General features: G+C 43.3%; 1 pseudogene; it reads left to right on the top strand.

Annotated features, from left to right (window-relative positions):
* LOC111775912 (receptor-type tyrosine-protein phosphatase eta-like) overlaps nt 1-13,141 on the top strand; it is a 32,109-nt pseudogene extending 18,968 nt beyond the window's left edge.
* The last annotated feature ends 6,654 nt before the right edge of the window (nt 13,142-19,795 follow it).

Here is a 19,795-nt window from a genome sequence, read left to right as displayed (position 1 = left end):
CACATTCGCAGGTTGCAGGAGTCAGGACGTGGACATGTCTTTTTGGGGCCACCGTTCAACCTGCTATGCAGTGTCACCTCCTCTGGGTCATTTTCTCTGATGTCATTAGGAGGACTTGAATTCTCTGTCCTCATGCCTGTTTCCCCTGTGATGTGTTGCTTGTCACTGATAATTCAGCGTTAATTTAATTCTTCCTTGTCGTAACGTTGGTTATTTCTGTCTACACCTCTCTCCCAGCTTGTAAGCTCTTTGAAGGCAAGGTTGTCCTTTTTCTTTTCATTTCTGTGTTAGTTTCCAAGAGCCGCCATAACACACTACCGCAAACTGGTGGCTTAGAACAACAGAAAATTATCCTCTCGTGTTCTGGAGGCCAGAAATCCAAAATGAAGCTGTTTAGCAGGGCCTTGCTCCCTCCAAAGCCTCTGGTAGAGGATTGCTCCTTGCTTCATCCAGCTTCTGGAAGCTCTAGGCATTCTTGACTTGTGGCAGGGTGACTCTAATGCCTGCCTCCATCTCCACATGGCTGTCTCCCCTTGCGTGTCTGGATCTCAGTGTCTCTTCTCCTCTTGTAAAGACATCAGTCATATTGGATTAAGGGCCCACCCTACTCCTCTATGACCTCATCTTATCTCATTACATCTGCAAAGACCCGTAGTTCCAAATAAGGTCGCATTCACAGGTACCGGGGGCTAGAACGTATCTTTTTGGGGAACACAATTTAACCCATAATATCCCTGTATTCCCACTTTATTCTGTCATACTCTATGCTCAGTAGGAATACTATCTGAACACTAAATAAACGAACAACTCATTTGTTTTGTTTTCAGGATCTGAAGATTGTTGGAATTAATCTACCCAAATATGCAGCTGAACTGGCTGAGAATAGAGGAAAGAATCGCTATAATAATGTTCTGCCCTGTAAGTTGGTTGATCCACATTATCTCCCCTTTTTTCTGTCACTGGCCATCACAGCTCTAACAGTAGAGGGAGGGGCATCAATGGTACTAACCAGCCACTTCCACAACCATTCGTTAGTCACCTCCCATGTGCTAAGCACTGGTTTAGGCATATTCCGTTGTATTCAGTCCTCACGACAATCTTATGAAATAGGTAGTAGAGTATTCTTTTTGTGGATGAGGAAAATGAGGCACAGAGTGGGCAGGTGATTTGTCCAAAGTCACACAGATAGTTGTGGCAGCATCAGGCTTTGGACCAGGTCTATCAGTGTCATTCAGAAAAAATATCAGAGTCTGTGCTCTTAACCCCTCTATCTCGCAGCCCCTTTATTTCAGTCAGTATAGCTCTGGAGTGAAAGGGAGCAGGAGGAGGACAGGCAGGGAGTACTGCTTCTGCTTGTCCAGACACGTCTCTGGTTGGCTGAGTGCGTTCCACAGCTAAATGTGAAGTGTATTTGGATTCCTTCCTGTTGTTGAGAATTAACAATGTCTGCAGCCCAACACACAGGGATAACAACAAATTGAATTTAAAGTGAGAGTTATTTACTACATTGTCCATTGAAATGGAATGTAAATCCTTCTCAGAAAGTTCTTTGTGGCCTCTCTTTTGAGTGGGAATTAGGCCTCAGAAAGACGTGTCAGCAAATCGCAGTTTTGTTCTGATTTAGCTGAAATTTGTTGGCTTTGCTCATAATTTTTGTACCAGGACATCTGGAGACGTTGCCTTTTTTATTTGAAGTTGTGTTTTTCTTTGCTGGCCTAAAACATTAACTTCTGCTTAGATGCAGGATTTTCTAGTTCCTGTCTTCTTTTTCCTCATTTTCCCCTGTTGTACTGACAGCGGGCATTGACCCATGTTTGAGAGAAATGCTTGTGAAACTGAGCTGGTGAGACGTGCCCCAACACTGCCCGTCTAGGGGTCGCTCGGGACTGTTGGCCTGTTCTCGTGAAGGTCTGTGGGGACTTTCAGATCCAGAGTTCTGGTCTTGTTTTTTTTTTTTAAAGATTTTATTCTTTTCCTTTTTCTCCCCAAAGCCCCTTGGTATGTAGTTGTATATTCTTCGTTGTGGGTCCTTCTAGCTGTGGCCTGTGGGACGCTGCCTCAGCGTGGTTTGATGAGCAGTGCCATGTCCGCGCCCAGGATTCGAACTAACGAAACACTGGGCTGCCTGCAGTGGAGTGCGCGAACTTAACCACTCGGCCACGGGGCCAGCCCCTCTGGTCTTGGTTTTATTGCGGAGATTTTAGGCTGAAATTCACTTTGGTAACTGGGTTTAGAAATGTTCTAGTATTTCATTCGGGGGAGGGTGAGCGAGTGTCCTGTCAAAGACAGGGAAACATGGGTGGTGCTGCTTATAGCTCAGCCTGACACTTGAAATTTTAAGGATATCATTTCATTTCTTGAGTTGGACAGGTTTGTGCGTGTGTTTTTGAGGATGACAATATTTAGAAAACAAGAGGATTTTATGTTTTGGATCCTTCCACTCATAGTAGTCTTATACATTCAGTTTATTCTTGAAGTTGATACTGTCGTTTTATAACAACTTTTTTATGAGAATAGAGAAAGTGTGAAAAGGGTGGAAAAGTTTACCTGGGTGTCTACCCACTAGGGCAATTTTATTTATTCCTAGTGGAAAGGGCACTAGATTTGAATTCCACCATTTACCAGATGTTGCTTGGAGAAATCACTTGATCTTTCTGACCCTCAGTTTCCTCACCTGTAAAATGGGCATAAAAGCTTGTAGGGTTTTGAGGAGTGGATAAAATTGCTTAGGACATTCCCTGGCTCATGGCACACCCCCTAGGACGTTAATGGTAGTAGGTTTGTTTCATCTGAGAAGGTGGTCTGGCGTGGTTAAGAGTTTGGGCTCTGGTGCTGGGCTGCTGGGGTTGGAACCTTGGCTTTGCCATTTACTAGCTCTCCCCAGGTAATCATGTAACTTGTGTGCCACAGTCACATATGCTGACTGTGAGGATTAAATGAGGTCAGATATGTAAAATGCCCAGCTCTCAAGGTGTGACAGAAGCCCCATGGTGCCATTTTCTACTTCTTTTGTGTCTCTTGTATGTAACTCTCCTAAAACATTTACTTTTAATAAGGACCCTTTTCTCTTAATGTTGTAGATGACATTTCCCGTGTCAAGCTTTCAATCCAGACCCATTCAACTGATGATTACATCAATGCCAACTACATGCCTGTAAGTGGGGAGATTCTCATAGCACTGGCTTTTTAGGATGAAATCTTCAGAGCTCCTCTTTCTGTGTCTTTGAGATCGAATACATGTTGCTTTCCTTTTTTAGGGCTACCATTCCAAGAGAGATTTTATTGCCACACAAGGACCTTTACCCAACACCTTGAAAGACTTTTGGCGTATGGTTTGGGAGAAAAACATATATGCCATTGTTATGTTGACCAAATGTGTTGAACAGGGAAGGGTAAGTACCTTTTTTAAAAAAATTAATTCATTCACTTTTATTGTGGTGGAAGGGTAAGGATATTCAAAACCATTTGTCTTTTTAAAAATAACACTCCTCCAAACATTAGTACCTCTATTCTTAGAAACTTGTTTTCTGTCTTTGTCTTCTCTGAGAGAAAAGTTTTTAAAAAACCCTATTTTATTGTTACCTTCCTTTGCGGACAAATATCAATGTTCATTATTCATTAAGTCACTGCTGCTGGAGTTAGTAAATAGCAGGAGTTGGGTTAGTGCAGTGAAAAAGCTCCTGGGCCTGGAGCAGGAAGATGCTGCTCACAGGACAGCTCCGTCCTTCATCAGCTCTGTTGATGGTGCACGCCCATCCTGTCTCTAAGCAACCAGCTTCTTCATCTTTGAGATGAGGGATTGGACCAACTCGGTGATTTTCAAACTTAGTGTTTAGCACTGGGACCCTTTCTTTACACAAAATCTCAAACTTATCCGCAGATAAGTTTCAGCAGTTTCTGCCCCACTGTGATGGCCTGGAATCCCACGGCCACTTCCATCAAAGATACGATTTCTTCTGGTGATAAAATCCCATGTTTCCGTAAATGGATCAAAGAGAATTGGTGGCATGCCAAAATGAGAAAATCTGCATATGAGGAATGGGACGCAATGTTGCTCTGTGAATTTTTTCATGTAGGTTCATTACTTGAGGAATTAGGATAGGAGTCCAGTCTCTAAACCAGCGGTCCTCAAACTTTAATGTGCATCAGGACCACCTGGAAGGTCGTTCTGCCTCCAGAGTTTCTAATTCAGCAGGTCTGTCTTGGGACCCGGAATTGTATTTCTGACAATTCCTAGGTGCTGCTGTTTTGGCTGCTCCAGTGTGCTCACTTTGAGTAGCCCTGTCCTAGGGGATAGTGGGAGCCCGTCAGGCAGCATTTCTCTTAATGTTCTTTATATCACTTTAATTTAGCACATATTTGTCAAGCCCCAAGTGTGTATATGGTGGAACCAGGGCCTGGGGCCAGAGGAGGGAAAGGTAACAAAGAGCAGTAAGAGATGGCCCCATCTTCACATTACTTGTGATACAGAAGGTTGGGTTCTGCAGCCACTCCTTTGCATCAGGAGAACAGGCTTTCATGCAAACAAAAGAACGCTGTTTATGAACCCAGATAAACCTTATGGTGCTGTTGAGCCCAGGCCTCGCACATGGAACATTCTCATAAATATCTGTTAGACAAGTGAAAATGATGTAGTTAAATTAATGGAGAATGAGAAGGTGAATTTAGACGGGCCCTTGTTCATCTTAAGTCAGGAGAGAAGTGGATGTTAAGGACTCTGGGTGGAAGGGGAAGGGAGCCAGTGTATTTTCTGCACCAGATACTCCATATGTGTTATTTCTTTCCTATAACAACCCTGTAAGGTGTTATTATTCTATAGTTGGCGAAACCGAGGCTCAGAGAGTTCAAGAACTCTCCCCTATCTTCCTATCTTCTTCCCCACAAGATAGCAACGAAAATCCAGCTGGGCATCCTTAGAGACCAAGCTGGGCATCAACTCCATGGCAGTGATGGAGTTGGAGTCCCAGTTCCATGATGTTTCTTGGAGCAGGGGTCCAGAAACCAGGATCTTTAAACAAATACAGATCCCTGGCCAGAGTCTGAATCTCTGGAGGCGGGACCCAGGCATCTGTTTTTAAAGCAAAACAGACCTCCCGGGTGAGTCAGGTAATCGATCAGGTTGGAAATCACCTGCAGTGGGGCACTCCTCAGGAAGGTGTGTGCATGTGTGCGCGTGCACGTTTTAAGTCATTTGCCAAATGGGGGTTCAGATATTCTTGGGTGCAGCTGTTTCCTGATTTTTGTCTCTGTTCACATCTCCTCACCGACTTTCTAAAAATCAAAGACCCCAAAATGGTTTCATTTGCTCCTCTTTGTTGGTGTCTGTATTTGTATTGCAACTCATGTGTCTCTAAAAGAACTGTGGAAAATTCTCATTTCTTCTAGCTGCTGGGGGTTGTGGGTCAATCAGAGAAGTTTAGTTCGGTGAACAGTTGTGGATCGGCTACTGTTGAGGCTGAAGGAAGCTGGGTGGCACTGTGTCCCCTGTGAAGGAACAGCCACTCTAAATCAATTTTCATGCAGAAATGTGGGCTCAGTTTGGGCTAGAAATTCTGACTTTTCAAGAGAATCCAGAAATCTGGATTTGTGTGAGAAAACTCCCTATTTTAAAAGAGTTCGCAATAATTGTAAATGGTAAACATATAAATTGTAAATTAAAACAATTCTAAGAGTCAAAACAGAAGCCAACTAAGGGACTGTTCAGTTTTCAATATCTGGTCTCTCTTGTGAGGCTGTAGTGATGGCAGATGGCGTGATCTGAGTCTTTATGTAAGAATCCCATTTTATTCTAGACCAAATGTGAGGAGTACTGGCCCTCCAAGCAGGCTCAGGACTATGGGGACATAACTGTGGCAATGACGTCAGAAAGCGTTCTCCCGGAATGGACCATCAGAGACTTCACAGTGAAAAATGTAAGTAAGATGTCGAGATGGATAGGTCTCTCATAAAATTACTATAAATAAACTTTGGGGTGAGTCTTTTTAGATTGATGTTAGCCCATTTTTTTAATGCATCAGAAAAATATTTTTGCTCTCTTCTTTGCTGAATACAACAATCCGTATCTACATACCCTAAGGCATATCTCCTCTAAGCTGCGTCTACTCTAAGGCAACCCTTTAGAAGCTTTATGTATTAAGGAGAATTTCATAAGTTGTTCTTGAATAAAATGAATCTTAAGAGCGTGGCTCAGCATCAGTAACTCATTTCCTTTCACTTCCAGGTGACTGACTTATAGGATTTTTGTTACCAACAAAGACCCTTTTGGATTATTTGGTTGGAAATATGGTGTCAGGAGTGGAAAATTGCTGTCGGGAGCAGTTTAGGATAACAGTTATGTCAATAGGGTTCCAGGGCTCATACACATGGCCTCCCTTCCCCCGTAAAGTTATGAAAACAAATCCAATTAAGTTGTGTAGGCATTCTAGGAAGTCAGTGTCCTTTTTCTTTTTTTAAGGCTGTTTAAAAATAGAAGCAATATCGTGAAGCAACATTGCTATCTTTTGATGGGTGTGTAAATTGGCATAACCCTTTGCAGTTTATATCGAGGGCATAAAAATGTCCATTCCTCTTTGATCTGGTGGTTCCAAGTTTGAGAATCTGTCCTAAAGCGGCAATCTGAAATATCGGAGAAGGTCTATCATTCATTAAGGTGAATCTCAGCATTATTTATAATGGAGGGAAAATTTGGAAACCATGCAAATACCTAGCTTTCAGAGAATGGATAACTAAACTGTCGATTATCTAGTCACTGTATCATTATTCAGCTATTAGAAATGATGATTATGTAGACCGCATAATTACCATGAGAAGTTAGGGTGTAATTAAGAGAAACATACAAGGAGACAAAATTTTATGCATATTGTGAAAAGTACATAAAAGAAAAGCCTGGAAGTGGGTTCAGAGGAGTTGAATCTTATGGGGGGGTTGGTAGGTTAGGTTCTAGTTTTTGAGAATTATCCTTGATTTTATAAATCATGGATAGAGTACAGTATATTAAGTATTAAATTTTTACTAAGTGCTGTGTCTCCAAGGCTCTGACCTCAATTCATATTTCAGTTCCTCTCCTGGAGATGCTGTCAAAGCTGTTAAGCACTGAATTGGCCACATTAACGCAATTCATAATAGTTGAGAATCCCTTAAAATGTCATACTTATTTTTGTAGATTTCACCCATTTTTAATGGAGGGGTTGCTTTCACTGCTTGGCGTTTACCCTTGTGGAGGGGAATTGAGGGTGGAATTGTCCACATCATTTAAAAAAATTACTGTTACTATTATTTTTTATTAACTAAACTCCAGACTTTCAATTTCATGTTTTTCCACTAAAGCCCTTTCTTGTTCCAGGATACACTCCAAGATACTACATGGCGTTTAGTAAAATATTACTTTTTAGTTACACAAAATGCAAGAATATATTTTCCTTTTTATTTATTTGTTTATTTTTATTTTTTTGAGGAAGATTAGCCCTGAGCTAACTGCTACTAATCCTCCTCTTTTTGCTGAGGAAGACTGGCCCTGAGCTAACATCCGTGCCCATCTTCCTCTACTTTATATATGGGACGCCTACCACAGCATGGCTTTACCAAGCAGTGCCATGTTCACACCCGGGATGCGAGCTGGCCAACCCTAGGCCACCAAAGCGGAATGTGCACACTTAACCACTGTGCCACCTGGCTGGCCCCTGTACTTTCCTTTTTAAAAGTGGGAACATAACAGATAGAGCTAAAAGTTTCCTTTGACTGTCCCCCCTAATCTGGACCCCTTGGCCCTTTTGCTGAGATAATGCTGAAAAGACTGACTTCCCCCCGACCCCTGTCATATCTCTCGTGGCTGGTTACTTTCTTTGGATGACTACCTTTGGTTAAATTTCTGAATGTTAATGTCTGTGATGATGAGACCCTCTCCTCTCACTCTCCCCTCACTCTTCCTTTTTTTCCTACTGTTTTTCACGTTTTGAATAATGTGAATGGGCTGCTTTTATAATGTAGACACATTTTTAAAAAATAAATAAGCGTCAACAGGTAGCTGTCATAAAGGAGATGGAAATGCCTGCAGTCCGGATGGAGGCACACGTGGGAGGTCAGTGCCCCAGTGTGGGCTTGATGAGTACAGTTGAATCAGGGACAGGAATGCTCCAGCCTGGGCAGAGTTCTGGTAATTAGAGGCACATGCTTCGGTCTCTGATGGGAAACCAGTCTGTGTAATAACTCACTCTGTTACGACAAGGTCCACTTGCTGTTGTCTGGCTGATGTTGAAATGGGTGGTTTCTTTGGGGGGTCCTTTCTCAGTTCTAAATATTTACTTGGTGCTTGCGAGTTGCCTCTCACTTATTAGATTCTCTGGAAGATTGGAACTATGAAGACTGATTATCATAATTGTATGTGTGTGATTCACGTTTGGTGTTTTGGTCGGTGACGTTCCCGGGTGGGCTCAGGGATGGGGTTTATGAAGCTCTAAGGAGGTGAAGGTGTAAGAATGTGAGTACGTTATTGACAGGCAGCTTGGCGGGAGGGGAAGAGATCTGAACTCAGAATCAGAGGATGAGGGACTTCAGCTACGTCTGAACTGAGTGTTGGGGAAGTCACTTCCCTTGTTGGAACCTTTGCTGCCTTGTCTTTAGAGGGCCTAATGAACCCTCCCTCTTGGGCATATGATGAGGATTTGATGAGCACGTTAAGGTGTGTGTAAACACTTTCTCAGCTGTTGTACTAACGTGAAATTCTCATTTTTAGTAGTAAGCACTCCCGTGTAGCTGCCTTTCAGCTGCCCCGTGCAGTTCAGCATTCAAGGACTGCTTGATTTCACTTGCCTTTCTGATGTTGTTAGGGAGCCTTTCTCTCTGGATCTGACTTCTTTTTTTGGCTTTTAGATCCAGACAAGTGAGAGTCACCCTCTGCGACAGTTCCATTTCACCTCTTGGCCGGACCACGGCGTTCCTGACACCACTGACCTGCTCATCAACTTTCGGTACCTTGTTTGTGACTACATGAAGCAGAGTCCTCCCGAATCGCCGGTTCTGGTGCATTGCAGGTATGCAGATGGCGCTCTGTGTGTCACAGATTTCAAACATAATTACAGATATGGGCACTTTTGGAAAGCAAACAGAGGAGGAAATACAAAAGGAATTTACGAATTCAGGACAGGTCTGGATAAGGGACTTATTCCCTAGGTCCTGAGACTTTAGAACAGGGGTTGGCAAACTATAGGCCATGGGCCAGGTCTGGTTGGCTGCTTGAATTTTTTTAAACCATAATGTATTTTAATTTATTTCTTATTTGTAATATTTTCTTGTAAAATATTTCAACCTTACAAAAATATAGAGAATAATAATAATTTAATAAAGCGTGACGTGAAGCCATATCTGTTCCTTTTGTTCATATTACATTACAGATAAAATTAAATTCTCTGCTTACTCGTCTCCTATCCTATTCTCCTTCCTACATAGGTAAACGTGGTCCTGAAGTTGATCTTATCATTCCCTTGTGTGCTTTTATATTTTATTACATATATGCGTATCTCTATGGATTTATGTAGCTTTAAACTTTTGCCAGACTTTATGATCGATACATTATTCTGCAATCTGCTTTCTAATTCAGCATTTGGTTTGGTGTTTAACAATGTTGAAACACATAGCTCCAGCCCATTTTATTTATGTATTTAAAAGTATTTTTTTGACATACAAAAAGCTGTACATAATTAATGTATTCACCTTGATGAGTTTGGAGATAAATATCCACCCATGAAACCATCACCATGATCTCTTTAGCTGCCTATTTTTATAAATAAAGTTTTATTGGAACACAGCCATGCTCATTTGTTTACATAGTGTCCATGGTTACTTTCATGCTACAATGGCAGAAAGTGACCATTTGGTCTGCAAAGTTGAAGATATTTACTATCTGGCTCTGTACAGAAAATGTTTGCCTCTCCCTCTTCTAGAACAGAAAGAAATTAGCTTTAATGCTAAAGGAATTAATTTAGGACAGAAGAAAGGAGGGGCTTTGTCGCTCTATGGGGAATAAGTTGATGAAACCTGCCATTCTAGGTTATGGTGGCAACTTGGGTTGGACTGCAATTCAGGAAGCTCCAGGAAGGTGTTTTATTTGTGGCATTTGACTCAAAAGTACTTTAGGACTTGGCCCTCAGTTCCAAGCTAGTGTAGTCTGACTTACTGAGGTTTCATTAGAGCAAATGTCTAATGATCCTGGGCATTCCCCTCAAAGCCTGACAGTGGAGGAGAGCAAGATATACGTACAACTGGGGAAATCTGAGAGTTTACAGGAGAGGTAACCCACAGTGATGTGCTCATTTTCCTGTCTTTCAGTGCCGGGGTTGGAAGGACAGGCACTTTCATTGCCATTGATCGTCTTATCTATCAGATAGAGAATGAGAACACTGTGGATGTGTACGGGATTGTGTATGACCTTCGAATGCACAGGCCTTTAATGGTGCAAACAGAGGTGAGGCCAAGATCTGTGTTGGGCAGTCCACCGTCCCATCCGTTTTTAAAAGGTTGCATCGTGTCACACACTTGAATTAAAATATTTCACCTTTCCAAATCTTCCTGGCTCTCAGCTGTGAGGTAACACTGGATTTCTTTAAGATCCTAAACTGACTTGAGTTGAATTATCTGATATAGTGCCTCGGTGGCGCTGATATGAGCAATGGAGCTACAAACCAAGATGGTATCAGGATCTCTACCTCTCAGCCATGACTCATCAAATAATCTTAGGAAATCTCTGAACTTTGGCTCCCAGGTTTTAAACTCGTAGAACTGGTATTTTCACTCTTTGTTTCTAAGAAAGTCTGACCATCTTTAACATACACTAATGAAATGGACTTATCAAATATTAACGATATGAAACAGCATCATGCTGCTTTTAAGTATTAAGGCAGCAATGTGCCCTCACCCAGCCTTGTGAATGTTAAAAATGTCCATTAGCATAGCTAAAAGAAGATGGCTGGCCAATTGAGAAAACGAAGCTTGATGTCTGTGGTGCCATTTGTGTAAGACTGCTGGATTTGGCTTTCCCTGAAATGTTGCTGATAAACATTGTTTTCGAGGCGTGTTGAGAAACAGCCTTCCTCAGCGCTGTAGGCTGAATGCTCCTGGGCCAGGATGAGAGCAGAATATTAATTTTGCATCAGACTGTCACCCTGTACCAATTTAGAACTCTATGAATATGCGCTGTGTTTTTGAGTCTAGCAGGGAATGTTCTGGAGGCCTGGGTACATTGTGTGCTGTGGGGTGAACAGTGGTGGCTGTGGTGGAAAGAGTGGAATTCACCTCTTGTGTTGGTCAGAAGAGAGATTTTCTTTCTTCTGCTGTGATGATATAGAGTAGTAGTTCTCAATCTTTTATCTCTTGAGAAACACAGAAATCTTATACCTGCAACAAATTCTTTTCTTGTCCCTTTTAAAAAATGTTGAAACTAATAAAACTTGTTCATATTAAAAAACTTAACAGTATAGGATCATATAGAATATATTTTTCTCTTTTACTTTTTCTTCTCCAATCCCACTTCATAGAGGTAGCCAACGTTTACAGTTTGTGTATATCTTTGTCTTCCTTATGTACATCTGTAGAAAAACACATGTACACACACACAGTATTTTTTAAAAATTGGATCCTATTTTATATATAATGCTGCCCTGTAATTTTTTTTCTCTTACAGCATCATGGATATCTTTCTGTGTCAGCATATACGTCTTCTTCCTCTTTTGTTTTTCTTTTTTTGAGGAAGATTAGCCCTGAGCTAACATCTGCTGCCAATCTTCCTCTTTTTGCTGAGGAAGATAGGCACTGGGCTGACATCCGTGCCCATCTTCCTCTACTTTTTTTTTTTTTTTTTAAGATTTTATTTTATTTTTTTTCCTTTTTCTCCCCAAAGCCCCCCCCCCCCCCCCAGTACACAGTTGTATATTCTTCGTTGTGGGTCCTTCTAGTTGTGGCATGTGGGACGCTGCCTCAGCGTGGCTTGATGAGCAGTGCCATGTCCACGCCCAGGATTCGAACCAACGAAACACTGGGCCGCCTGCAGCGGAGCGCGCGAACTTAACCACTCGGCCACAGGGCCAGCCCCCATCTTCCTCTACTTTTTATGTGGGACGCCCGCCACAGCATGGCTTGCCAAGCGGTGTGTAGGTCTGCCCCTGGGATCCAAACCAGCGAACCCCAGGCTGCCGAAGCAGAACATGCAAACTTAACCACTGCACCACCGGGCCGGGCCCTCTTCTTCCTCTTTCTAATGGCTACCTGCACAGTCTGATAGGCTTGCCTGAAGGGTGGTCTCTGCCTAGCTCTACCCCGATCATCCCCCTTAGCCCATCCTCTCTGTTGAGAACCACAATTTACTCCTTATTCCGCACATCCTCACTAGCCAAAACTTTCTGTTGTTTGAATGTACCTGTGGTTTATTTCCTCTACATTCTCTCTTTGCTCCTCCCCAAGATTCTGATGTTTCTCCTTGGGGAGGGGAGGTGTGGGGAGTCTCCCATGTGGTTGAGAATCACTGATGATGAGAATCTTGTTCTCTGTGGTTTGAGATTTCACCAGAATCTTGTACCTCTTGACACGTCTTAACTTGAAGTGTTCACTGGTGGGTGGGGTCGGGGGGTTGGTTATCTGTTTGAAAATAACCTTGGGTGCTACTCTCTGGAACCTGTGCTCATTTGCTCTCTCCCTTTTCTTTTCTAACAGGACCAGTACGTTTTCCTCAATCAGTGTGTTTTGGACATTATCAGATCCCAGAGGGACTCAAAAGTAGATCTCATCTACCAGAACACAAACGCAATGACAATCTATGAAAACATTGCCCCAGTGAGCACGTTTGGGAAGACAAATGGTTACACTGCCTAATTCCAAAGGAAAACCTTTCTGGAGTTAACCAGAACATCACACCCACAGCAAAGGAAAATGCCCCGATGTTGACATGTTTTTATATGTCTAATAACTTAATTCTTTGTTCTGTTTTGTTAGAACTAACTTGAGGGCGTGAAGCTGCACACGTAAAACATGACCGATGAGAAGTTGGGGCTGTCGGGGGCTGTGGATGGGTGGTGAGCACATCAACTGTATTCCTGATTACCAATGGGATGAGTTCACTTTTTGTTTTTTCTTAAGAATTACAGAACACCAGGAAAAGTGAGCTGTGATTTTCTTTTTTTTTCAAAATAGATTCTTTTTTTAAAAAAAGACTATTTTATATGATTCACATGCTAAAGCCAGGATTGTGTTGGGTTGAATATATTTTAAGTATCAGAGGTCTATTTTTACCTACTGTATCTTGGGATCTAGCTGATGGAAAGTACATAATTGTGGATGAGATCATGTAGGGAGGGGTACGTGGTGCCTCTTCTGCTTGGGTTTTCTATTTGAACATGTGCCTTTTCTGAATTATGCTTCCACAGGCAAAACTCAGTAGATATCTATATTTTTGTATTGAATCTCATAATTGGAATATACAAAATATTTAAACAGTAGCTTAGTATCAGAGGTTCAGCCTTCTCAGTAACATTCCTGTTGATCAGAGGAGGCCCTTGCCCCACTTCCCACACCCCCATTTTGTGCTTTATTCTCTTTCCTTTCCCTCCCAGTTTTCCCCAAAGACACCTCTGTTGGCTACATTTTCAGCCCCTTGGTTGAGTGAGCGTGGGAACTAAATATCACCCTGAGAATCTCTGGGGGGGGCGAAGCAGAGGGACCCTATAGTGATGTAATGTCCATTTCTTCTCCCTGCGTTGTTTTTTTTCTCAATTCTGTATTTGTTAAGAAGGATTATTTAAAGGTGCAATATGTGACTTAGTGATTCATGAGGCTCTAGGTTTTTAGTAACGTTTTACTCAGGTTGGCAATTTATGTGTCTGTGTGTCAGTGTATATGTGTGTGTGTTTTTAAAAGTGTGGCGATCTGTGAACACTTCAGTGTGAAAACAGTGTCAAATCAATTCCTCCTTCCTCGAAGTCCACTGGCTTTAGTTTGTATCTGCAGTGACACATATTGGTATCTACTGTATAAATATATACTAAACTCTTAAAACAGTCATTCCTTTGAATTGAGGTGTACAAAGTTTGAATTTGTATCAAAGGTGTAATTATTATTTTTAAAACCTCTTTTCACTATACTGCTGCTGTAATTACTTTGATTTTTTTAATGTAGATTAAATTTTTTTTTTTTTTGCTTCAGGTGTGTATCCACCAAGAATTTCAGAATTTATGTGGATTTATTTTATTGGTACATAATCTGTCAACTTCTCAAGGCATTAACATGAAAGGATTTGTTTCTTTTTATTTTATATTGTGGCTCAGGTTATATTTTGAAGAAGTTTGAGTTTTCCTCCAATAGGAATGAAGTATACAAGGTTTTATGAAGGAATTACGAAGTCCCTGGAGTCCTGTGGCTGTTTTCCACAGTAATAAATCCTGCTGTAAACTTAGGACACTGTGTCCTATTGAAAATGAGAGCGGGGTCTTCTCTGAGGGTCCCGGTCACTGTTGACCTGTGGGAGCCCCTCTCCTGACCCTGCCGTGCTCCTCAGCTCGCCGGCACTTTGCTAACTGACTGGACGTGGTCGTGGGTGTTTAGGGTTATGAAGGGTGAACCACAACGTACTGAAAGCCCTTGATTTGGTTCAGAGGGTTCATGCTATACGTCTTGTCTCCCTTTCCCTTTGAGGTACTTAAAGGATTAAAAGGAGAGGTGGTGAAAGTGGTGTCACGTTTTGGGAGAACCTTACTTTCCAAATGGAAATTGCACTTTTTGCTGAAGCCTTTCCTCTCTTTGGTAGTGTGAGGCCCTTAAAGGAGTGGGTTGGCCAGGCCATGTTGGGCCCTCTTGACTCAACTTCGGAGGGGCCTTTGGCTCTGTAGGTCTGAATCAGGGAGGCCATGCCGTCCTGGGGTGTTGAGTGAAGCTGGGTTTGGGCAGATTGCTTCCAAACCTTCACGCTAGTCTGCCCTTCAATGCATGCAGATCTTGGAGAGTTCCCTAACTTCATTTGGAGGCCCTGTTCAGGCAGCAGTTCTGTGGGCCACACCCTTCCCCACTCACAAACCATTGTGATGGATGCCTAGGTGTCAAATCCCCGTAAATGCTCTGCCCTGTCCTGCCACATTGGCTGCCATGGAGAAGTCGGAGGGAAGAACTCGGCTCTAAAAATTCCTTTAAAAGATTAAAACAACAATAATTATAAACATATTGTATAAAAACACACAAAAACAGAAACCCTCCTCTCCTCCATTTGGTGCAAGCTTGGGAAACGGGCAGCAGCCCCACGAGCCACTCTTGGACGTCATTCCCACTCCCGGGAGGAAGGCTTGTGGTGGAGAGGTCTGGATTCCAAATGGGCAGGTCACAGGAAGGTCATGATACTTCTCTGCATCCTGAAGAGGGCTGGGGACAGGGCCAGTGGGGGTGGTGAGGGTATTTATAGCACAGTGATTGAAAAGGGAAGATTGATGTGTAAATATAAAGGACACATGGGCTGGGGGTTGGTCATAGAAAAGAGAAGGTGTTTTTGAGCTCCTTTTCCAAACCCTCCAGGAACAATAAAGTAGAATGTGAGGAGTCCAGTGGAATTGAGGGGATGGTGTGATCGCCATTGCTTAATATTTGACAGTTGCTTACAGGAAAGCAGTCAGATTAGTTGAAAAGACTAAAGATTGGTGGTTAGTTAGTTTGAGGGATATGGCCCGCTGATTTCTTCTCTCAAGAGCAAGGACCTTTTGCCTCCAAAGTCAAATCTAGTGACGATTGGCACCAGAAGGAAATGACATTTGGGGTCTGTTCACTGTGGCCATGTAGTGACCTCCAGCTAGACTGTGGCATCGTTGACTCCACTGGATTTGGACTCCATCAAGTCAGAGGCTCCTGGGGGATGGGGGCCAGCCATGCAGCTGACTCACGTTCGCTTTTCATCTGGGATGGAAAAGCCTGGTTTTCTGTTGAAATGCTTGATTGCGCTTATTGAGCTAACACGTCTTGGTGACTGATGCTGATTTGCCTCGAAAGTTCTGAGTTTTCAGACTGTGTAGCAGCCGAGTGTTCCACATACTGTAGCTGTTCCCCCTGGGGGCACATACGGATAGGACGTGTTGATGTGGACTCTAAAACTGTAATTTTCTTGTAACTATTTTGGAATGATGCATATTTCTAATGTTTGTTATACTTGTACAGAGTATTGCTGTCGGTTGCTTTTTTTGGTTTGTTTTTTAAGGAAAAAATGGCCTGAAAAAATTTTTTAAAAGGACTTACAAATACCAAATACAAAAAATGTCAACACATTGTGCTTTGGTTTGTTTCCTTTCTTTCCGTCTTTACTTTGTGTCCACACCATTTCATCTACCAAGCAGCTTACCCGCCTGCATTCAACTGGGGCATCCTTAACAAAAACAGGTTTTCTTTGGGGATTTTCCACATTGAATTAGTTTATCAGGGCTGCCATAACAAAGTACCACCGACTCGGGGCTTAACCAATAGACATTTGTTTTCTCACAGTTCTGGAGGCTGGAAGCCCAAGATGAAGGTGTCAGCAGGGTTGGTTTCCTCTGAGGCCTCTCCTTGGCTTGTCTTCCCTCTGTCATCTCATGGTCTTCCCTCTGAGTGTCAGTGTCCTAATCTCTTCTTATAAGGACACCAGTCATGGGATTACAGCCCACCCTAATGACCTTATTTTACCTTGATTATCTCTTTAAAAACCCTGTCTCCAACTATATCCACATTCTGAGGTACTAGCGGTTAGGACTTTAACTTGAATTTTGGGGGGACATAAGTCAGCCCCAAACATGCATCCAGGGTGATTAAGTGAAAAGGAGACTTGGAAGAAGTGGGTGTGCATCCAAGATGGGACTGTGTGTGCTCTCAGAGGGTCAGATGTGTGGGTCTGCAGACGGATAGACACCCACTTGGTGGTGGCACACATGCCTTAGGCAAGTCCCCAGGAGTTTTAGAGGGTTTTCTCTTAATGGATTTGGGGAATCCCATTACGCCTTGATGCACACTCTAAGCAGACTAGGATGATTTTGTTTTGAGATCTCTCTTGTTCCTCTTGCCTGAGACAAATTAATTAGTCCCTTCAACAGAGATGGATTGAGTGCCTACTGTGCACCAGCCACCATACCTCAGTGCCTACCATGCACCAGCCACTGTACCTCAGTGCCTACTGTGCAGCAGGCGCTATACCTCAGTGGTTGAGGATTCAAAGGTGAGCAAAATGGGCCAAACTCTCTGCCCTTATGGAGCTCACGATATGGAGCCAGACAAACAACATGGGTGAATAAAATCTTTATTATGTTTGTGAAAATATGGAGAAAAATAGCATTTCACACCCTGATGCCCCAACTCGTCATTTTCACAGGACAGGCAGTGTGGTTACACCGTGTCAGGAGGAAGCTCTCTGCAATGTTCTCCATACAATCCCTGCTCTGGGGGAAAATGAAACAGAGAGACTGTACAGCTGCAGTGCACGCTTCTCCGTCCCGTCCGGGAGACTAAGATGGACGCAGCGGAAGTTCTGCCCATAAGAAGTGGACAGTCCAGAGGGAGGGGCCCGAAACATGTGTGATGCAAATGCAAAACGAACCCCACAAAATACCAGAGGAGGCTTAAAGGAACAGGTCACAGGGATCTCAGAAGAATGAAGAGGGGTGGTATCTGAGCTGAGTCTTAAGTGGAATTTGAGCAGGAGGATAAAAGGTGGGGAAGGTTTGGGGTGTGGAAGCGCGTGCTTTGCCTAGAGAATGGTGAGTGCTTCCCAGTGACTGGAATCTGAGCAGGCGGGGAGGGTGCGGTGAGGCTAGGTGAGGTGAGGCTGATGACCCTGAAAGGTAATAGCTCTAGGGTTCTGTGTGTTGTTGACCGAAACTGTCTAACCTTGAAACACTATACCAGGCATGTGCGTGTGTGCATGCAGACATACACATATATGCACGTGTAAAGACAGGCACAGATACATAAATACACACACACAATTTTACCTTCACTGTTTTCTTTGGAAGCCAGCCCTGGTGCTCTAGTGGTTAAGATTCAGCACTCTCACCACTGTGGCCCGGGTTCATTTCCTGGTCAGGGAACCACACCCCCCCATCTGTCAGTTGTCATACTGTGGTCGCTGCATGTTGCTGTGATGCTGAAAGATCTGCCACTGGGACTTCAAATACCAGCAGGGTCACCCATGGTGGAGAGGTTTCAGTGGCACTTCCAGACCAAGACAGACTAGGAAGAAGGACTTGGCCACCCGTTTCCGAAAAAATTGGCCATGAAAATCCTATGAATAGCAGGGGAGCATAGTCTGATAGAGTGCTGGAACCACGTGAGAGGCGGGCACAAAAAGACGGGGCAGGGTCTGCTCTGCTGTACACAGGGTCAATAAGAGTCAATAGTACTAACAACAAGAATTTCCTTTGATGGAAACTGCATGGTGGTCACAAGGGTGACCATGATAGGGTGGAAGGAAGGACACCATCAGACTCTTGGCTGGTTAGTAGGAGTAAAGGACATAATTGACCACACAGAACAGCACTTTCAGTGGGACACGTTTCCCTAGCCCTTAGGTCACCCCAGGTTCTCGGTGGTCATCGACAGTGGGCAGAGCAGGCAGGGTCCTATCAGAGCTTTCCAGGAGTTGGCCTTGACCTTCTCTCTCCCTCTCCCCTCACTCCCTTTCTTTTTCTCTCTCTCTTTCTCCCATCCTCCTCACCTCTCCCAACCATCTGGAGACTAAAGCTAAATGCTGGCCTGCTTTCCAAGTACTAAAGAGCTAGTAACAATTCCAGCACATTCCTGAGTTGTCTACTGGGAATTACTGGGTGAAATAAGATCAGTTTTCTAGGCACGGCATCCCTCAGTATGTCCACATCTGCCCAAGGTCTGTTGCTGTATATACTTTTCTGATCAGGCAAAAAGCACAGATCTGGAGCATATCACAAATTAATTATTACAGACAGAAATACTCCCCTGACTGAGGATAGAAAGTATTTTGCTTTTAAAAGGATGCTTGTGGATATACTGTGGTACAGAGAATGGTATGCATCCAAAAGTTAGGAGGCCCGAGCGTTAGTTCTTCCCTACCCAGAGTGACTGAGTGGAAATCACAGAACCTTTCTACTTTTGATAAGCATTAGGTGGCAGAGAGCTGAAGGTTGTCCAGAGTGTTGGGAGTGCAGCATCTGTGGGTTGTTGAATACACAGCCCTGCGTGCCTGAACAGATGTGGGCACGGGTTGACGTCTCGTTAAAGCTATTAACTTAAAAAACAAATTCGCCTGTTATTTTATCCTCAAAATGAGTTTATTCAAGAACAGCCAAAAGAATTGTAGTTTGGGATGTGCATGCTATGGCAACCCACAGGCAAATGTGGAAAACAAAGGAGGGGAGCTGCCTTTATAGAGAAAAAGTAGGAGGTCGGGCTGTTCTAAAGGTAAGTCCATTGGGGGAAAGTAACAGCTCAAGGTGACAATAACTTCTCATTGGCTGGGCTGTGGCTGGGTGGAGAGAGAAGTCTTCCTTCAGTAGTAAAGTCGTTTTACTTCCTGTCTAAGATGGGAGCCTCCATTTCTTCCTGTTTGGTGTAATTGATCTTGTGTGCTAAGACGTGAGAGCTCCCCCTACAGGCCTTCTCAACTCCATTTAACTGAAGTTTTTAAAAATTGATTTCCACAAAGCTGAGGAAGTTTAGAGACTTAGGTCCCTCAGAGGACATCTTCCCATGGGTGTTTTGAGCCCCAATGTCATCTGGCCATCACACCTTCAACTGGAAAGTGTCCAGGGGTCCACCCTCATGTCTTGGACCCTACTGCTCA

This window comes from Equus caballus, chromosome 12 (assembly GCF_041296265.1).
Source record: "Equus caballus isolate H_3958 breed thoroughbred chromosome 12, TB-T2T, whole genome shotgun sequence".
NCBI lineage: Eukaryota > Metazoa > Chordata > Mammalia > Perissodactyla > Equidae > Equus > Equus caballus.
This window is presented reverse-complemented; position numbering and strand designations above follow the sequence as displayed.